Below are 18096 nucleotides of genomic sequence, written 5' to 3'. Positions count from 1 at the left end.
TGTGATCAACCTGCAGACTGAGATGTGTGTTTGGCTTCCACGTGTGAGATGGAAAATTTCTTCCCCAACAAAATTTTCCTAATGCTTCCTTCAAAGAAAGAAGAATTCCTTGTTGAAATTCACTACAAAAGAGCATACCTTTTTGTATGACTCACGAATTGCCTCCCCTTGCTCTTTTATCCAAGTCTACCTTGATGTAGTGGGTAGTGTTCTCTGCCTTAACATGGCAAGAACTCTAGCTGCTGTGTTGATAAAGGACATGGCCTTTTGCCTACAGGACTGATAGTTCACATAAATTACGGGGCATTTTCTTCTCAGAGAGCAAGTGTACGAAGTACTCAGATTTTGTGTTGCCTTAACTGATGTAATTGATATCCTACATTCTTAGGCCTTTGGATTCGAGACTACAGGTTTGCCCTGAGAACAACTTCCTCATCCTTAAAAATTCTTTTGTGGAGCTGACAGGTAGTGTTTGTGAAAATTGTATTTTAGTACATCTTCTCCCTTTGTAATTAAGTTAAATTTGGCAATGATTTTTAAAGATGCTATTTATTAGCTGTGGTTTTAATGCATGGCACAAGGCTCATGAGCTCAGCTCATATTTCAAGTAGGGGCAAAATGGCTCACAAAGGACAAAAGACGATTAAGAGAATTACTTCCAGTATTCTCTTTTATAAGAAACGGTATGTGAGTTGGTAATAAATGCTCAGTAATTTTGATTCCTTGTCATTGGTCAAGTAACGCAATACTTGTATGGATATGTACTGAAGAATTAGTCTTTTTGAAGCTTTCTGAACTCAACAGTTTCAGGATATCTGTCATGTGAACCTAGAACTGCAATGTGTTTCAAAAATTCTTGAAATAATAAGACTGTGTATTTTTTTCCTTGAGATTCTTACTTAATTCTAGCCTCAGACTTTGCAATTTTAATTCTAGTTCTTTTAAAAAGCTATTTGGTTCAGAGTTTATTAGAAAATGTTTCAAACTATGAAAATAAAAATATTTTAACCTTCTATAGCCTTTATTTTTAGAAATAATTCTGATGGGGTGAAGATGTATCTCAGTGATAGAGCATTTGACTAGTAATATATGAGACCCTGGATTCCATCCCCCGTACAACAAGAGGATAATCAGCCTGAGACCCTAAAAGCAGTTATTTTTAAAAAGACCACAAAATTGCACCAGCAGTTGACTGAAAAGACAAGGCAAAATAATGTCTGTTATCTCCAGCAGTGGGTTAGGGGCATGTGGACTGCCCTACATGTGTATTAATGACTAGAAAGTGTTCACTATATTAATGTAATATGGAATAAAATATGATGTTGATATTCTGACAAATTAAATTGTAGTTTAGGAATTGTTGAAGTATGGAATGATTGTAGAACTAAAAAATAGAGAAAATGATATTAAAATATTGATTGAGATGCAATAGTATTGCCTTTTGGAGAGCAAAGAATTTATTAAATTGGTCCTCATGATATTCCATGAAGAAATGCAGTATAATAGAAGTAAAAATTGCTGCAGCTGAAAGGCTTGAGCAGCTTGAAGAACTGTCTGTTGAGAAGAAAGCAATATATAAAATGCATATCTGGAAGAAGACGTTTTGTGATGGGTGACAGTTATTCATTAGTTCCATCAAAGAAGAAATATTGTGGAAGCTTCTGAAGAATAAGTCTGTGGATACTGTTTATTCTTTTTAGTGTTTCTGTGAGGAGGCTTGCTGTCTTCGGAAGGATTTTTGAGTTGGTTTTTTTTCTCTTAAGGCCCTTTTGTTGCATTTTTCTTGTTCATGTTCTAATAGGAACATAGTGTCACAATTAGAAAAACAAAACTTTTGCCATTACACTGTTACTTCTTTGAGTTAATGATTTGAGATTTTCATTCCATTACTTCCATCTGTAATAAATTACCTATTTTTAGAGTAATTGGTTAGGTAACCATTTTCTTTTCTTCGAATGCCCTGCTCATAGCTTGAATTATTAGAACAATAGGTCAAAATTGTGGATACTGTCTCATTGAAATTCGATTGATTACCCACAGAGGTGCTATGCATTGTTCACTTTCATTCTTTTCTCTACCTTATTTTGTAAAATCATCCTTATAATTTACAACTTACTGCTTTTTTTGCTTCTTGTTTTGATAGTGGTAGTGGTTTATTTTTGCCATGGAGTTGAGTATCCTAACAATTTAAATTTTTTAAAACTTAGTTCTCTACTGTTTTTATTTGACTACTGTCAACAATATTCCATAGCTGGGCATAGTGATGCATGCCTGCAATCCCAGCACTGCCTTTAATCCCAGCACTCATGAGACTGAGGCAGGAAGAGTGCCAAGAGTTCCAGGCCAGCCTGGGCTCCATAGTAAGTTCAAGGCCAGCCTGAACTACATAGTGAAACCCTGTCTCAAAAAACAACAACAACAACACAATGTACTCAAATAAGAATTCCCCTTACGTCTTTTCATAATTTCCACAAAAATTGAGTTCCTGTTATGTAACAGTCACTTTCTAGGGACTTCAGATACATAAATACAGGGAAATATCTGTGCTTTCTTGGTGTTTACTTCCCAGTTTATAAATCAAAACTGGAAAAAAAAAATCAAAACTGGAATTTTGTTCCCCTGGCATTCCTAAATAGGATCTACGTTATAATCATTGTTCAAACCAGATCAACGTGCAGCCCTGATTTCATCTCTTGGTCTTGATCTCTAACCTATTCTAAACACATGAATGTTTCAGTCTAATTTTCCTTCAGACGATATAAGCCTCTGTGTTAAAGATTTGGTCCCTTTCATTGACACATGCATCATGATACTGTCATTCTGGCTTCCTTTACACTGTATGAACAAGTAAGAGTGAATAGTAGTGGACTAAACAGGTGACCGGACAGGCCTATACTCAAACTGGCCTGTACATTTTACTAGTTTGGTAACTCTGAGCCTCAGTTGCCCTAAATCTAAATGGAATGGTTTGGTGGAACAAGGATATTAGACGTAAATCACTAGCACAATCCTGGTTCTGGGGGCTTAATGCTCTCATTTTACCTCTCATCTTGCTTTAGTTATTCTGGTTATTGGGATTTGCCCACTTGTCCGTTTTAAGTCTTACATATTCCCAAAGCATGATACATAGTGATTGGCTATTGAGATTCTGCCTTTTACCCACATCAGCATGCTCATTAAGTCATTAGGATTTTTATTTTTTGTTCCTTTTGGAAAGGAAAAATCACTAATTTCCATGATTATTTTAGAAAATATACATAAAAGTTTTAAGAAAAAAAAATAAGAAATCACCAGATGATTTGAATTATTAGAGGAAAACTTTTAACTTATTTTCTTAAATCTATTTAAGTACTAAGCCCCTGTCCTCCATGACCCTACTCAAGAACCTTCATGCTGACCATATCTTTCATTACCCATCCATACATACCAAACTGAATGATCTCTGGAAAATGATATAACTGCACCGCACCTCTCTAGTTTTGTTCATGTTATCTTCTGCCTGAAATACTTTTTTATTCCTAGAAATTCCCATCTATCAAATGCTGCCTTTCTCCAGTATTATCTTCAAGAAATATTTTCTGATGTCTGTCTTCTTTTCATTCTCCCAAACCATGTATGTTCTGTCCATTGATTCCTCAGGGCATTTTGTATCACTCTTACTGCATTTAATAGTCAGTGTTCCTGTTATTTTTGTTACATGCAGGGTTTTTGTTCTCCCATAAAAGGCTGCAGACTATATCCTATTCTTCTCTAGGTCTGCTGTCATACCTGAAACAATTCTGTTCATATTGTAGACATTCAGCAAATATGTGTGGAGTCGAACTGGTACCTGGGCCATGATGAATCTAATAAGTAACTTTTATCCTCTAGTTCACTCAACCTCAAGCACAGTAGCCAGCATATGAAGGACATTCAAATGACTGAAGAATGAAAGAGTACATAAGTTGTCATTCTCTCATTTTTGAGGATTATAAAGTGTTAGTATGTTGATATACCTATATTAAGCACCTATTACATGATTTTACTGTGAAAACTGATACATGCCCCTCAATTTAATTGGAAAGAAATAAATTATAACTAACGTGTGTAGATTGCAGATGTTTCAGTAGGGTTGAGATGGGGAGTTCGGTACAGAGTTTTTGCATTGTGAGAGATATCCTCTGCTGCCTAAAGTCAGAAACCAAATAGATTTTGATACCAAGTATTTGTATACTTGTACAAGTGTATTTGCACTCCTACATGTATATCCAAGAGAATTGAACATGATTACAATGTAAACTTGTATGCAAATGTTTGCAGCAGCATTATTTGTAATGGCCAAATAATAGAACTCAAATGTCTATCAGTTGATGAATGAATAAGAAAAATGTAATATAGCTACTCAAGAGAATATTATTCAGCAATCAACAGGAATAAACATGCTGTAACATGGATGAACACTGAAACAATTACACTAAAATTAAAGAAACCAGAAACAATAGGACACATATGAGGTGTGATCGAAATATACAGTGAATGATTAAATTTAAAAATTTATTACAAAGACATATTGCCATTAACCCCCCTCACAATATTTCCCCTCACTTCAAACACATTTATCCCATCATTCTTGCCACTTTCTGAAGTTGTTCTGAAAGTTCTTTTTGTGAGTGTCTTTATGAGGTATGGTCAAAAGTATGGTGAATGCTGCTCTCCAACACAAAGGGAGACAGAACATTATGATATGCACTCATCCACCTGATTCACTGGATCTGGCATCTTGTCACTTCTGACTTTTCCCCAGAGGCAAAATGACTGTGAAAGGTCTTGTTTTGCGTCATTTCAGGACATGAAGGCAATCACGAGAGTGCAATCAAAGACAAGAAAAGGAACTTCCAGAACTGCTTCAGAAAGTGGCAAGAACTGTGGAATAAGTGTATCCAAAGTAAAGAGGAGTATTTTGAGGAGGATTAATGTCAATGTGTCTTTTACTGTAATAAATTTTTCTTTAAACATGAACTATATTTTTCAATCGTACCTCATAGTAAATGTTTCCATTTATCTGAGATGCCAAGAATAAGCCTAAAAATAGAATGTACATAAGTGGATGGGTATAGGAAGTGACTTCTAGTGGATATGGGATTTCTTTTGGATGTGATGAAAATGTTCTAGAATAGGCTGGGGGGATTTAGCTCAGTGGTTTCACCGCCTGCTGCGCAAGCGATCCCCGGTACCAAAAAAAAAAGTTCTAGAATTACATAGTGGTGGTAGTTGTACAACCTTGTAGATTAAAATACTAAAAACCACTGAACTGTACACTAACATTTTCTAAACCAAGAGACTTAGTCTTGAAAAAAGAATTTTCAGTGGGGCTAGAACAGAGAATCAAGAGATGTGAAAGCAAGAAAGAGATTGTTCTTTGGCTCCTAGAGGGAAACAAATGGCTAAGTGTAGGGCTAGAGGTATGCTAAAGATCAGGTGAGGATGGATGTGAGGATAGCCACAAGCTATCCTTTGTTTTTTGGCTTTTTTTTTTTGCGGTACTGGGGATTGAACTCAGGACCTTGCGCTTGCCAGATCTTTCCTTTGCCTTGGTGAAGCAGGCAGCAAGGTGCAGTTAGACTGCAAGGGAGAAAGACATTTTAGGCTCTTGAGAGAAGTCTCCAGTTTCTTCCCGATTAGGTCAAGGCTGTGATACATAAGGCCATTCAGTTTCTATGTGAAGGTCAAATGAGTTCAGAGAATGAAAGTATTAGAAGATAAGAAGTCTGACCATAATTAACATGAAGTTACTAGAGAGGATGAGAGAACAGACTAGATAAAGATATTAGAATTTGATTCTAAAACTCCCCAAACAGTTGAAACAGATAAATCTTAATGGGGAGAAACAAGGGGTGGCAATTTGGAAAACTCAGTACAGATTAGGTATTCATTTGCAGAAATACTTTAAGTGCCTTTATGTGCCAGGCGCTATTAAATAAAACTAGCAATTTTTTCTTTTTTAAACTAGCAATTTTTAAATTTGAATTATTTTCTTAGAATAAAGTCTTATGAGTAGAATTATTAGTTTTGAGTAAGATTATCAATTTTAAGAATATGGTGATGTTACAGTTCTCAGTACAATTGCTATATTTTTCTAACAGGTTTTAATTTTGATGCCACTAGCAGTGTTTATGAATATGTTTTCACAACACTTAACAGCAAAGTGTTTTGGCTAATTAAATAGGTATAAAATTATTCTCACTTTTGGTTCCTGCTTTTTTCTTTTGTTTTGTTTTCTTTTTGAGACAGGATCTTGTTAGTTGCTAAATTTCCAGACTAGGCTTGAACTTGTCCTCCTATCTCAGCCTCCCTGAGTGCTAGAATTATAGGTGTACATCACTATAGTTCGTGCTTTTAGTATGTTTCCATATCTAGAAACTGGCATCTCTTAAACATGAAAGATTTCAGAGCCTTTGTTTTCCCATCTGAAATGACTTCTTAAAGGACATGGGTTTCCAAGGATCCTAGAAATCAAACCATCCTCTAATTTCAATCCTCTCATAATTCCAATTTCTATTTAATTAACATTTAGTATTATGCTAGATACTTTCATATGTTATTTTAATTATAATAATTGGGCATTTTGCGTATGAGAAAATTGAGGCTTAAGAGAAATTAGGTCGCTTGGTGAAAGTCACTTAGCCAGCAAGTGATAGAGAAAGGATTTCAATGCAAATTTTGTCAAACCAGTGATTATTCTCATAGTTTGTAATCCTTCAGTATTACTTGTTACTACTGAAATTTACTGGGGGGAGATTGGTACAGCCTGGAGGAAGGAAAAAAATTACTAGGAGAATGGGAACTGGAAAAGAAATAGAACTTGGACAAGCAGGCACTGACCTACTATACACATAGTGGAGCAGTTAACCAAGATATTATGGGAGTTTTGTCCACCCCACACACACACACACACACACACACATACTCTTGTTGCCCACTGACACACACATACTGGGGAGACTCCAGTACATAGAGAAGAGGATCTTGGTAGCTTCCTTCAAGGCTTTCTCTATTTCTCCCTGGTAATCAGGTATATACTGCCCCCATATTACACTAGGAGCCACAGGGACAGAGGAAGGAAGGCAGTGGTAGAAAAACAACTGCCAGCCCAGGGATTTAGCTCAATGGTTCCGCCGCTTGCCTTGCAAGCACAAGGACCCGAGTTCAATCCCTGATACCAAAAAAAAAAAAAAAGAAAAACAACTGCCTTTGCTTGTATACAGCGAGATTTCTCTGACTATAGAAAGAACAAATAAATGTCTTGGACCTTGGAGAGTGCCACAAAGTAACCTTTTAAACACTTATCTTCAAATGTAATCTGGTAACAAGATATTTGTAACAGGATATGTGTAAGATATATTCATGCACCACATAATGACATTTCAGTCAACTAAAGATTGCATATACAGTGATATATACCATATAGCCTAGGGGTACAGTAGGCTGTACCATCTAGTTTGTGTAAGTAAATGTGATGTTCATATAGCATCAGAATCACCTAAAGACACATTTCTTAGGACATATCCTGTCAGTAAGCAGCACAGGACAACAACAAGCTAGATATTCAAAGCATTGAATGTGGTAACAAGAAGAGAGATTTCTTCATTTTTATGCAAGCAGCATATACTTACAGAACATTTAATATCAGGAATATAAAGCAAAAGATGTCATGTTGTAGCTTTAGTAAGTAAAATAAAGTCCCAATTTATAGATAAAGGCAATCATTGCCCAAGATCACATACCAAGTAAGTGACAGAATGGGCACTGAAACAAGCTTCCTGCTTCCTGGCCCATTTTGCTAAATTGAACTAAATGAAAACAATAACTTCTGTGATGGTTTTGTAATTTCTATGTATATTTTATAATTTAATAATACCCTTTTAAAAAGTTCATTTTTCTGTGTACCTTTAAAAAACAGTAATAGGGGTCAGGGATTTAGCTCAGTAGTTCCGCCACCTGCCTTGCAAGCAGAAGGATCCAAGTTCGATCCCTGGTACCAAAAAAAAAAAAAAACAGTAATAAAGGTTCACATACCACATTACTGAATGTTTAGTGATAGGTTAGAATGGCAAGTGATACTGAAAGTCAGGTTGAACTGTGATGTCCCTGATAGACTATCCATAACCTACACATAGTAATATTGTATCCATATCAGTGATTGCATTATTGAGGATGGAATACACAGATCATTGAAAACTTAACCATGGAAATGCTTTTTCTTAATGATGTTGACTTATATGTTTGTATTTAAGTATGGAATTTTTAATAAGCCCAGGTGTCTTCATCTCTTCCCTTTTAAGTGACCTAATATGCCTGCTTCACAAAAAAAGCATCTAGCTATTGTACTTTTTCCTCTCTCATCTCCGAATTCATTTCTCCTCTCTCCCATTTTCATTCCTTCTTTCCTTTACCATAGCTTTAATCCCTGTTCTTTTGGCAGAGACTTTTCATTTTTGTTACTGGTGGTGTCAAAATTACTGCAACTTTTTTGGGAAACTATAGCTGATGTAACAGCAGTATGAAATATTCATACTTTTGAGCCAGTTATTCTACTTAGGACTTTATTCTGAGAAATATTTAAAGGCATAAAAGTTAATAGCACTGACAGCTACACTATCTAAAAAATTGAAACTTTGTAAATATCTAACAATGTAATAGTGGTTGAGCAAATTACTACCTAACTACTCACTGGGCTAATAGACATTCACTTCTTGCTTCTTGTAAAATACTTTGAAGTTATTATAAGAATGTTTTTGTGGAAATGAAAAGAGGAAAAATAAACAGAAAAGCAAAGTAGAAAATAGATGTGATATTGAGCAATATTGAGTAGTCATTAAGCAGTGATACTCTGGAGTGAAATCTTTACATCACTTACTGGTATGTGATCTTGGAAAAAGAGAATACTATCTATGTTAAATTAATAAATCATTGCAAAGTACTTGATACATAGAAATACTAAGTGTTTTGTTATCAGACATCTTACAGACATATCCCATTTAGTCTTCAGAGCCTCACATGAACCTATGAGATAGTGTTATTTTTCACTTTACATAAGAAAATTGAAACTTGAGGTTTAAATACCTAGGTTAAAAAACTTGTCAGGGCCAGGGATTTAGCTCGGTGGTTCTGGCGCCTGCCTCGCAAGCACAAGGACCCGAGTTCAATCCCCCATACCAAAAAAAAAAAAAAAACTTATCAAGGTTACCAGAGGTTTTCTGCTAGAAATAAAGAAATCATTAACCTTAATGGTGATGAAGAGACCACAATTGAAATTAGAGACCCCCAGGTAACAAGGATTTAAGGGGCCAAGATCCTGGAGAGAAGAGCAGCATTAAGAAACTTTTTTTTTTGGTACCAGGGATCAAACTTAGGACCTTGTGCTTGCAAGGCAGGCACAGTGCCACTGAGCTAAATCCCCAGCCCAAGAAACCATTTTTCTAAATTTATCTTACCCTCGTGTTATTTGCTGCACAGGGTCCAGAACTATAAGAAAGTTAATTTGTATTGCATTAAGTCAGTACTTTTAAACAATTAGTTAGAGCAGCTATACAAAACTATAGGGGAAATGATAAAAAAAAATCTAATGTACATATTATTATTGGAAGAGAGAAAATTGGGAGGTGCACACATTTGTAACAAATTGATAATAAGAATACACATCCAAAACTATGTGTGAATCAGTTAAATCTATTCTCAGTGGGAAATGTATACCCTTAAATGCATATATTAGAAAAGTCAGAAATCAGTGATCTAAATAGGTAACTCAAGTTAGGAAAAGAATAGCAAATTAAAACCAAAGTAAGTAGAAGAAAGGAAATAATAAAAGAAGAAAATAATTAATAGTAAACAAATGTAGTCAGGTGTGGTGGCATCTGCCTGTGATCCCTGCTTTCTCAGATGTTGAGAAGCAGAAAATTGTGAGTTTGAAGATATCCTGGGCAACTTAGCAAGACCCTGTCTTAAAAAGCTGTTGTTCTGGGGTTGTAGATCAGTGGTAAAGTGCCTCTAGTTTTGAAATGAAGAGAGACTGAGGGAGAGAAGGAGGGAGAGAGAGGAAAAGGGGATGGAGAGAGAGGAAAAGGGGAGGGAGAGAGAAAGAGAAAGAAGAGAAAAGAAAGGAAAGAAAGCAAGGGAGGGCCCCAGGGGATTTAGCTCAGTGCTTCTGCCACCTGCCTCACAAACACAAGGTCCAGAGTTCAATCTCCAGTACCAAAAAAAAAAAAAAGAAAAGAAAATATTGTACTAACAAAGCCGAAAGTTAGTTTTTTGAAAGGTTTCATAAGGTGTAGACCTCCAGTAATACTGATCAAGAGAAAAAGAGGTCGTGGAAATATTAATAGTAATGCAAAGGGGACAATTCTTTGCAGACTCTGTACATGTTAAATAGGTAAGAAGGTTTAGTCTTATGCAGACAAACTTGAAATTTATGGTGAAATCAACAAATCAGTAAGTACATTTCATCAAAATTGGCACATGAAATAGAATATTTGAATACTGTTTTTATTTGTTAAATAAATTGAATTCATAATTTTAAATTTTTACATAAAGAAAACCAGGCCTAGGTGACTTCCCAGTAAATTCTTACAAATGTTGAAATAAACCCAGTCTCATTCTAGCTCTTCTCTAGAGTATAACTTGTTTTGTGACATCATCAAAGCCTTGTGCCAAAACCTGACAATAGTGTTTTAAGAGAAGATAGGCCAGTGTCTTCTGTGAACCTGAATATATTACTTGAGAATGCAGGAATCCGAAAGAAACTGTAGACAAATTGTTAGAATTAATAAGTGAATTTAGCAAGGTTACTTGATGTATGGACACTATAAAATTAATTATATATTTAGATATGACCAACAAAAAACCAGAAAATGAGATTTATAAAGCAATACTATTTACAGTAGAATTTTCAAAGTCAGGCTTAAGGGTTAGGGCTCTAGTCAGTGGTAGAAGACTTGCCAAGTATGTACAAGGCCTTGAGTTCAATCACCTGTACCAACCCCCAATAAAAGTCAAATGTGAGCCTTGAACAAGACTTACCCAGAAAACTGTAAAGCACAGAGAGGAATAAGACCTAATAAAGGTCACTTCTCCCCAAATTGATCTGTAGATTAAATGGAATCCTAACAAAATCTCAGATAATTTGTATATACATGGTGGAAAGAAGGATTAACAAATTGATCCTAAAATTCACATGGACATTAAAAGACAGAAAAATCAGGACAGCCAAGAATAAAGATGGTACACTCTCATCAGATAACAGAATTTATTGTAAAGCTACAATAATTACAGTGTAGTATTAGCACAAGGATAGACAGATCTAGGGAACAGACTTGAGAGCCCAGAAACAGTCCCATGTATGTATGACAGCAGTAGTATACATATACAGTACAACAAGAAAAGGAGGGAGTTTTCAATACATGTGTTAGGTCGTGGAGGGATAAGAGAGTGAATTTTGACCCCTACATCACAGTGTATACAAAAATAAGTTCCAGTTGGATTGTAGATATAAATGTGAAAGATGAAACAAAAATTTAGGGGAAAACTGAAAAACATCTTCATGATCTTAGAGTAGATGAAGACCCAAGAAAGAAGACTGATAAACCAAACTTTATTAAAATTAGACATTTTTGTTCATCAAAAGATAACAGTATGAGGATGAAAAGACAAATGAGAGTATGTATTCATAATATCTGGACCCAACAAAGGACTTGAACTCTTAAAAATTAATAGAAATAAAAGACAATTAAACTTCCAAAAGAGGTAACATGCTGTGAATATTCTTGCCTTTTAGTGAGCATACATACAGATTTCTGTTAGAACAGTGAAGATAGAGATATTTATAACTGCTAGACCATATAGCCAGACTGAATAGGCACATCGCAAAAGAAAACTCTCCAAAGGCTTCCGATGGATGCAACGCATTGGGGCCTATCTGTAATCCTAGCTACTTAGGAGGCTGAGGCAGCAGATCACAAGTTGCAGGCCAGTCTGGGAAATGTAAGGAGGCTGTATATATTTTTTTTAAGGATTAGAGCTTTAGCTTAATGATAGAGCACTTGGCCTAGCATGCACCAGACCCTACATTCAATTCCCAATACCAAAAACAGGACCCCCCAAGAATCATATTTGTTATCAGGTAAATGGATATTTAAATCATACTGAGGTAATGCTACATATCCACTGAAATGGCTGAAATTAAAAAGTGACAATATTAAGTACTGGTGATTGGAACAATAATAAGAACTAATGCTTCTGGTAGGTACATAAAGGATTATAACATTTTTGGAAATCAGTTTGACTGTGTGGTCTAGTGCAGTGGCAGACATGCCACAGTGGGCTGTTTGTATCATTGAAAGCTCTAAAAGGTTCACCATCACTGGTCTAGCAGTTACAGATATCTCAAGATTTCACTGCTCTAGGTATACAGAAATCTATATGTATGTTCACTAAAGGGCGGAAATATTCACAGTAGCATTCTTCATAGTCTCTCTGTCCATCAAGGTAGAATGGGTTAACCTTGTAACCACATGATGATCAAATATAATACTGATCAAAAGAAGCAAGATACAAATGTGAAACAAGCAGAATAAATGTATAGAATTAAGGCTTATGCTGGGCTGGTGAATGGGAGAGGGAAAAGGTGGGGACTTCTGGGTTGTGGTAATCTGTTTATCCTGATGTAGCTGGAGGTGATACAAATGTGTAAACTGTTGGGCCAGGGATTTAGCTCAGTGGTTTCGCCACCTGCTGCGCAAGCGCAAAGACCCAAGTTCGATCCCTGGTACCAAAAAAAAAAAAAAATGTGTAAACTGTACTTAGACTTTTAATAATTTTGTTTTAGATTTTTTTACTTAAACCTCCCACTCTGCAAATGTGTAAAGACAATTATTTTTTTATACATCCCCTATACACAAACCACTCCCTCAGAAGGTAGATCACTAGTCATTTCTATGTTGTCAATAAACATGGGCATCTCTCAGCAACGTCTGCGTCTTCTTCCTCCTCTCCTGGGATTGAACCTAGGACCTTCACACTGAGCTACTTCTCCAGCACCCCTCCCCCTTTGTTTTGCTTTGAGACAGGGTCTTGCCAAGTCACTAAATTGCCCAGATTGGGCTCAAACTTGCAATCTTCTCTTCTCAGCCTCCTAGAGTGCTGGGATTACAGATGTATGCTACCACGCACAGCTTTTTTTTCTCCTTGAAATACTTTGAAACCACACACTTGTAGTTCTCTGTCTACCTCTGTTCATATGTTCTAAGTCTCCTTTGCAACCTTCTATTTATTTTCCTTTGGAGGGGACAATGGATAAGTTATTTTTTCACAAAAACTGGAAAAGGCTCTATAACTAAGCATCCAGTGGGGGAAGCTCTCACCTTTGGAGCCTGATGTTACATGGCTAAGCACCCAGGATCCAATTGTAGCAGGTGCCGCTTCATGCCCAGCTCTGTAGATACCCACCCGGGCTGTAGATACCCACCTTGTCACCCTTTGGCCCCAAAGTCTAAAGGCTGGAGTTTGAGCCAAGGGTCCTGACCTCACTGCCTTGAATATAACTCGATAATTCCCACCTCAGGGCTCTGTGAGCTTCTCTCTGCCTGCATCTCTTTCTCCAGACACTCACATAGCCTCTGCTTAGAGACATCATTTTGGACATAAAGTAGCTCTATGTTTTCTGTTTATTTGTTCACTGCTTGTCTTGTCTCTTCTACCACAATGCAGGTTTTTGGAGTTCTGTTGAGTTCCTCAGTACATAACCCTGGTTATTAATCTACCATCTCTCCCTACATTGTGGCTTACATTCATGATTTGAAGTACTGCCTATAGTAATTGCTGAATACTCCTAAACTCCTTTCTCCATCCTGACATCTCCCATGTATGGATTCCGACTTGATATCTTGTCTTCAAGTCATCTTAAAATGAACCTATCTTGAACTTTTGCTTTTTCCTTGATTATACATCTAGGTCTACGAGTTTCTCAATTAGAAATCTTGGGATCATCACACACAGCCCCGTGCATACCACTGTAAGATTCTGTTGCTTCTGTCCATTCTCCTTGCTACTCCTTCACAGTCATTGCTCTGTCTAAGCCCCCATCATGCTGTGGTGGAGCATTGCAGTAGCTTCCCAGATGGTCCTTCTAGCTCTGTTCTTACCCATCTTTACACACCCATTCTTTATGAAGAAGTTAGAAGGATCCTTTAGAAAGCATTAATAGCATACCATGGCCCACCTTAAAACTCCTCAGAGGTTTGCTCTTAAACTGTAGGGAAAACCCAGAACTTTAATTTAGCTCCCCATCTGCAGGACTTGGTTCTTGACTCAGCTTACCCTTCTTCCCTGCTCATTTTTCTCCAGCCTGCTTCTTGCAGAACACAAATCCCTCCTTACCTCAGGGTCTAATAAGCTTTTTCCTCAGTATTGAATGCACCTCCTGAACATGCAGCTCTCAGTTTATGTATTGCTTCCTTAAGAGCCCCCCCCCATCTAAATGACATCTATTGTTGTTCCATAGCTTTCTGGTTTTTTCCTTCATCGTATTTTCACGGTTTTAGTTTGTTTATTAGCATATTTGCTTAATGTGTTTCACTTCAAACTAATTTTTATAAGGGGAGAAATTCTTCACTGTTGTATTGCTGGTATATCTAGTACCTATAACATGTTTAGGAAATACGTGGTAAATGAAAAAATACATCATACAGCCTTAGTTAGCATAGATTGAGAACCACCTCCTAGATGTGTGCTGTACCCTAGAGCATAGAAGGATTGCTTATTTCCTTGGTCCTTTTCAAAATTGCTGTCTTGAGAAAGGCACTGAGTAATCATTGTGAGGCCTGAAGACAGTTTTAATGATTAGCCAATTTTAGTGCTGCCTAAACATGGTGGTATGGGCAGATTTTATCCCCCACAGAGGGATACGTGTACCCACATTTCTTGGATTGGAGCTGTTTACAACTAGAGTCAAGAGTTTTTAGGAGCAGTGTTGGCTACGTGATTTATCTTTCCTAGAATCTAATTATTTTTAAAAACATTAGGGCCCTACAAAGGAAAGGTGATCTATTTGCATTTGCTTGCTACTGAGATTGCCAGTATTGTTTGTGTAAAGATTATTAGCTGTTTTGGTCATATAAATATGCCATAATGCTACTATAGTAACTATATAACATCTTTTAATCAGAATAAGGAAAAAGTGGCCACATTTCACAACACGAATGTCTTGATATATATGTTTTATAGGATACACAGGTCTATCATGGTTTGATATTACAAGATATTCTTAGATATATTGTGTTTGCTTTCTTCATCTTAGACCTAGCTTTTAATAAGATTATTGTTTTTAAAGCTGATTTCAGTAAAGTGAGGTGCTTAATTGTATGTGTGGTAGAAAATTGTGTATTTAATAGTTTTAATCAACTTTCAGACTGCTAACATTTTCTAAAACCCATGAAAAGCTGAGCTTCATAGTGCATGTCTATAATCCCAGCTACTCAACAGGCTGAGGCAGGAAGACCACAACAAGTCCAAGGCCAGCCTGGGCAACTTAGCAAGACCTGATCTTAAAAAGGACTGAACAATGGCTCGGTGATAGAGTTCTTGCCTAGCATGTGCAAAGCCCTAGGTGCAATCTCTAATTCTGCCTCCCCTCAAAAGAAAATTTTAAATGCCAGTTTACTACTACCCTAGTTTTGGTCCAAGTAAATTTTAAGAAGAAATATTTCAGAAATTTATAATATTTCTTAATGTGTAGTAAATGATACACTCTTGTTCATTCCTAAAGTCTAGATACTGTGCTTAGAAATTTCCTATAAACTGGAAAAATGTAATGAATAATGTATATGCATGTTAGCAGGTGCAGGGCCCTGATGGGAAGGAGGAATAAGAAGAAAAATTTTGAATGCTTAGAAAAGGCCAAGCTTCTAACTTTAGTATTTATTCTACCTGTAGCAAAATTGTTATTCTGAGTACAATAATTTTTAAAACTTCATCTGTTTATTGATATTTGAAGATGTATCAGAGATTCATAACTATCCTCAAGTCAATAAAACTGGGAGCTCAGGGCTGGGGATTTGGCTCAATGGTTTCGCTGCCTGCTCTGCAAGCGGAAGGATCTGAGTTCCATCCCCGGCACCAAAAAAAAAACAAAAACAAAAACTGGGAGCTCATAAGAGTTCATAAGTATCTGCTGCCGCCAGCTATGACTAAATACATTTCTGAATCTCATATTCCTCTGGGATTTTAAAATGTAGATCACTGACTCCAGAGCTGATGAAAGAGTATGAGGAATATGAAGGTTATTTCTGCAGTACTATACAGCATTATAGAATTATGGTACGTTTGTGCTATACAGAGGGTGAGAAGAATTTAAGTACAGAGAACTTGGCCATATTTAAAAACAGTCTTCTCAAGCTAATTGCCTATTTAGGGACTATATTAAATAAATGTAATACAATGATTTTTATGTTTATTTCTAAAAAGGGGAAAGAGCAGCTTTATTTTGCCAGAAATACAGTGTCAGCTGCTAGCCATTTATTTCCTAGCAAAACAAACTACTTGCATAATTCTAATTGGCAGATTTCTTCTCCCTGGTGTTTAATTAAAATCTTTTTCTAGCAGTACATGATACTAAGAATTGTGTATAGATTCACTTAATGTCCAAAGAAAGACTGAAGTCAACTATAGCTTTCAGCCTTTTCTTATTATGTCTTCTCCCATTTATTTTAGAATTTTTGTCTAACAGCACCATCATTGGCAAAGAATTTTTTTTTACAAACTTTACATACCTATATTCACATCAGTAGAGTTGTATTTCTTTGGCCAGAGAAGTTACTTACTTAGGTAAATAAAAATCTTACCACAGAAATTTTAAGTCAATTTTTAGTTGTAGAATACTGTCTGTTATGTAATAAAATAAGACTGGTGCATAGGATTGGAACTGGTCTCTATTTACATCCTTCCCTAGAGGGCTGTCCTATAGATGAATATGGCTACTCCAAAGAGTTAGGTGGAAGACTAGAAAAGAATTGGTATAGTTGCATCCTTGTTAATAAAAAATATAAAATGTCTAGCCAGTAATGAAACTGATTATTTTTATACATTAAGAGTAATATACTATTAACAGTTGGTCATCACCCAGTAGGATATTTGAGTTCAAAGATGTGACATTCAGAACATTATTTGCAAATAGGGTGAGTATAAGTCAATGTATCATTTTATGAACTGTTTTAGAAAGCAGTGAGTATACACTATAATGAACATGAGAACTTTTTTCCTCCTGCATATTTAAATTGTAATTAAATTGCTTTTTCAAACTATGTTCATTTACAGACAAGGAAAGCATATGTTTAACTTTTAACTGGGCTTCATGTTTATTTCTGGGTACTTAATATTCATAATAAAGATAAACTGTGCTGCAGCTCTATAATCTCCTATACCCTATAATCGTTTTTTCTATACCCAAAACTTATAACTCAGTGTACTACAACAGAGCTGTCATGTTTTGGGAGTTAGTAGAAAGAAAATTGAAACAGAACTAGCATCATGGGATCTCAGTTGACTTATAGTTTTTCTTACCTTACTTGGTAATGCATGTATAATGGTACTGAGTGATATTCTCTCTCAAGAGGTCTTGGAGTTGATTGCAACAGAAATGTATTGCAGGAAAGAAGATAGATACTATAAATAAGAGTCATGAAAGACCAGAAATAGCTTTATCTGATAGCCTGTTAATTTGAAGGCCCAAAACATATATTTAAATGATACTGTAGAAAGTAATGTTCATAGTTTAAAAATTTAGAATAAAACTGCATCAAAGTAGTTATGTAAATTGAGCCTTAAATCTTATGATCCTCATTTATTACATCGCTGTTCTTAATTACTGGGTTGTTTCCTAGACATAAACTATTTGCTGTATTTTATTGTTCTTTTTTTAAGGAGTAGTGGAGGTCAGGGCTGCATTTTATCATTATTACATTGATTTCAGTCATTTTAGCTTACCAGCTGGGTCTTACTCGCCAAAGGAGTAAATTTCTAAGATGTTTCATTCAAGAACAAATAAAAGATACCAAAGATGTGACTCCA

At 36.0% G+C, this 18096-nt stretch overlaps 1 protein-coding gene across 4 annotated transcripts in view; it reads left to right on the top strand.

The window, feature by feature from the left end:
- Hmg20a (high mobility group 20A) overlaps positions 1–18096 on the top strand; it is an 82206-nt gene that overhangs the window by 907 nt on the left and 63203 nt on the right. Inside the window, exon 2 of one of the 4 annotated variants that reach the window (XM_087210266.1) lies at positions 4826–18096. This exon is cut by the window's right edge and continues 20712 nt beyond it. The exons of the other annotated variants lie outside the window; for them this stretch is intronic. The gene's annotated coding sequence lies outside the window, so the exon portion shown is untranslated. The remainder of the gene's footprint in view (positions 1–4825) is intronic. 4 annotated transcript variants of the gene reach the window in all.

Source organism: Heterocephalus glaber, unplaced genomic scaffold, assembly GCF_053883595.1.
Source record: "Heterocephalus glaber isolate CG9 unplaced genomic scaffold, H.glaber_assembly_v1.0 deba00001140, whole genome shotgun sequence".
Lineage (NCBI taxonomy): Eukaryota > Metazoa > Chordata > Mammalia > Rodentia > Bathyergidae > Heterocephalus > Heterocephalus glaber.
Note: the sequence above shows the minus strand (reverse complement) of the source record. Positions and strands in the feature narration are given on the sequence as shown.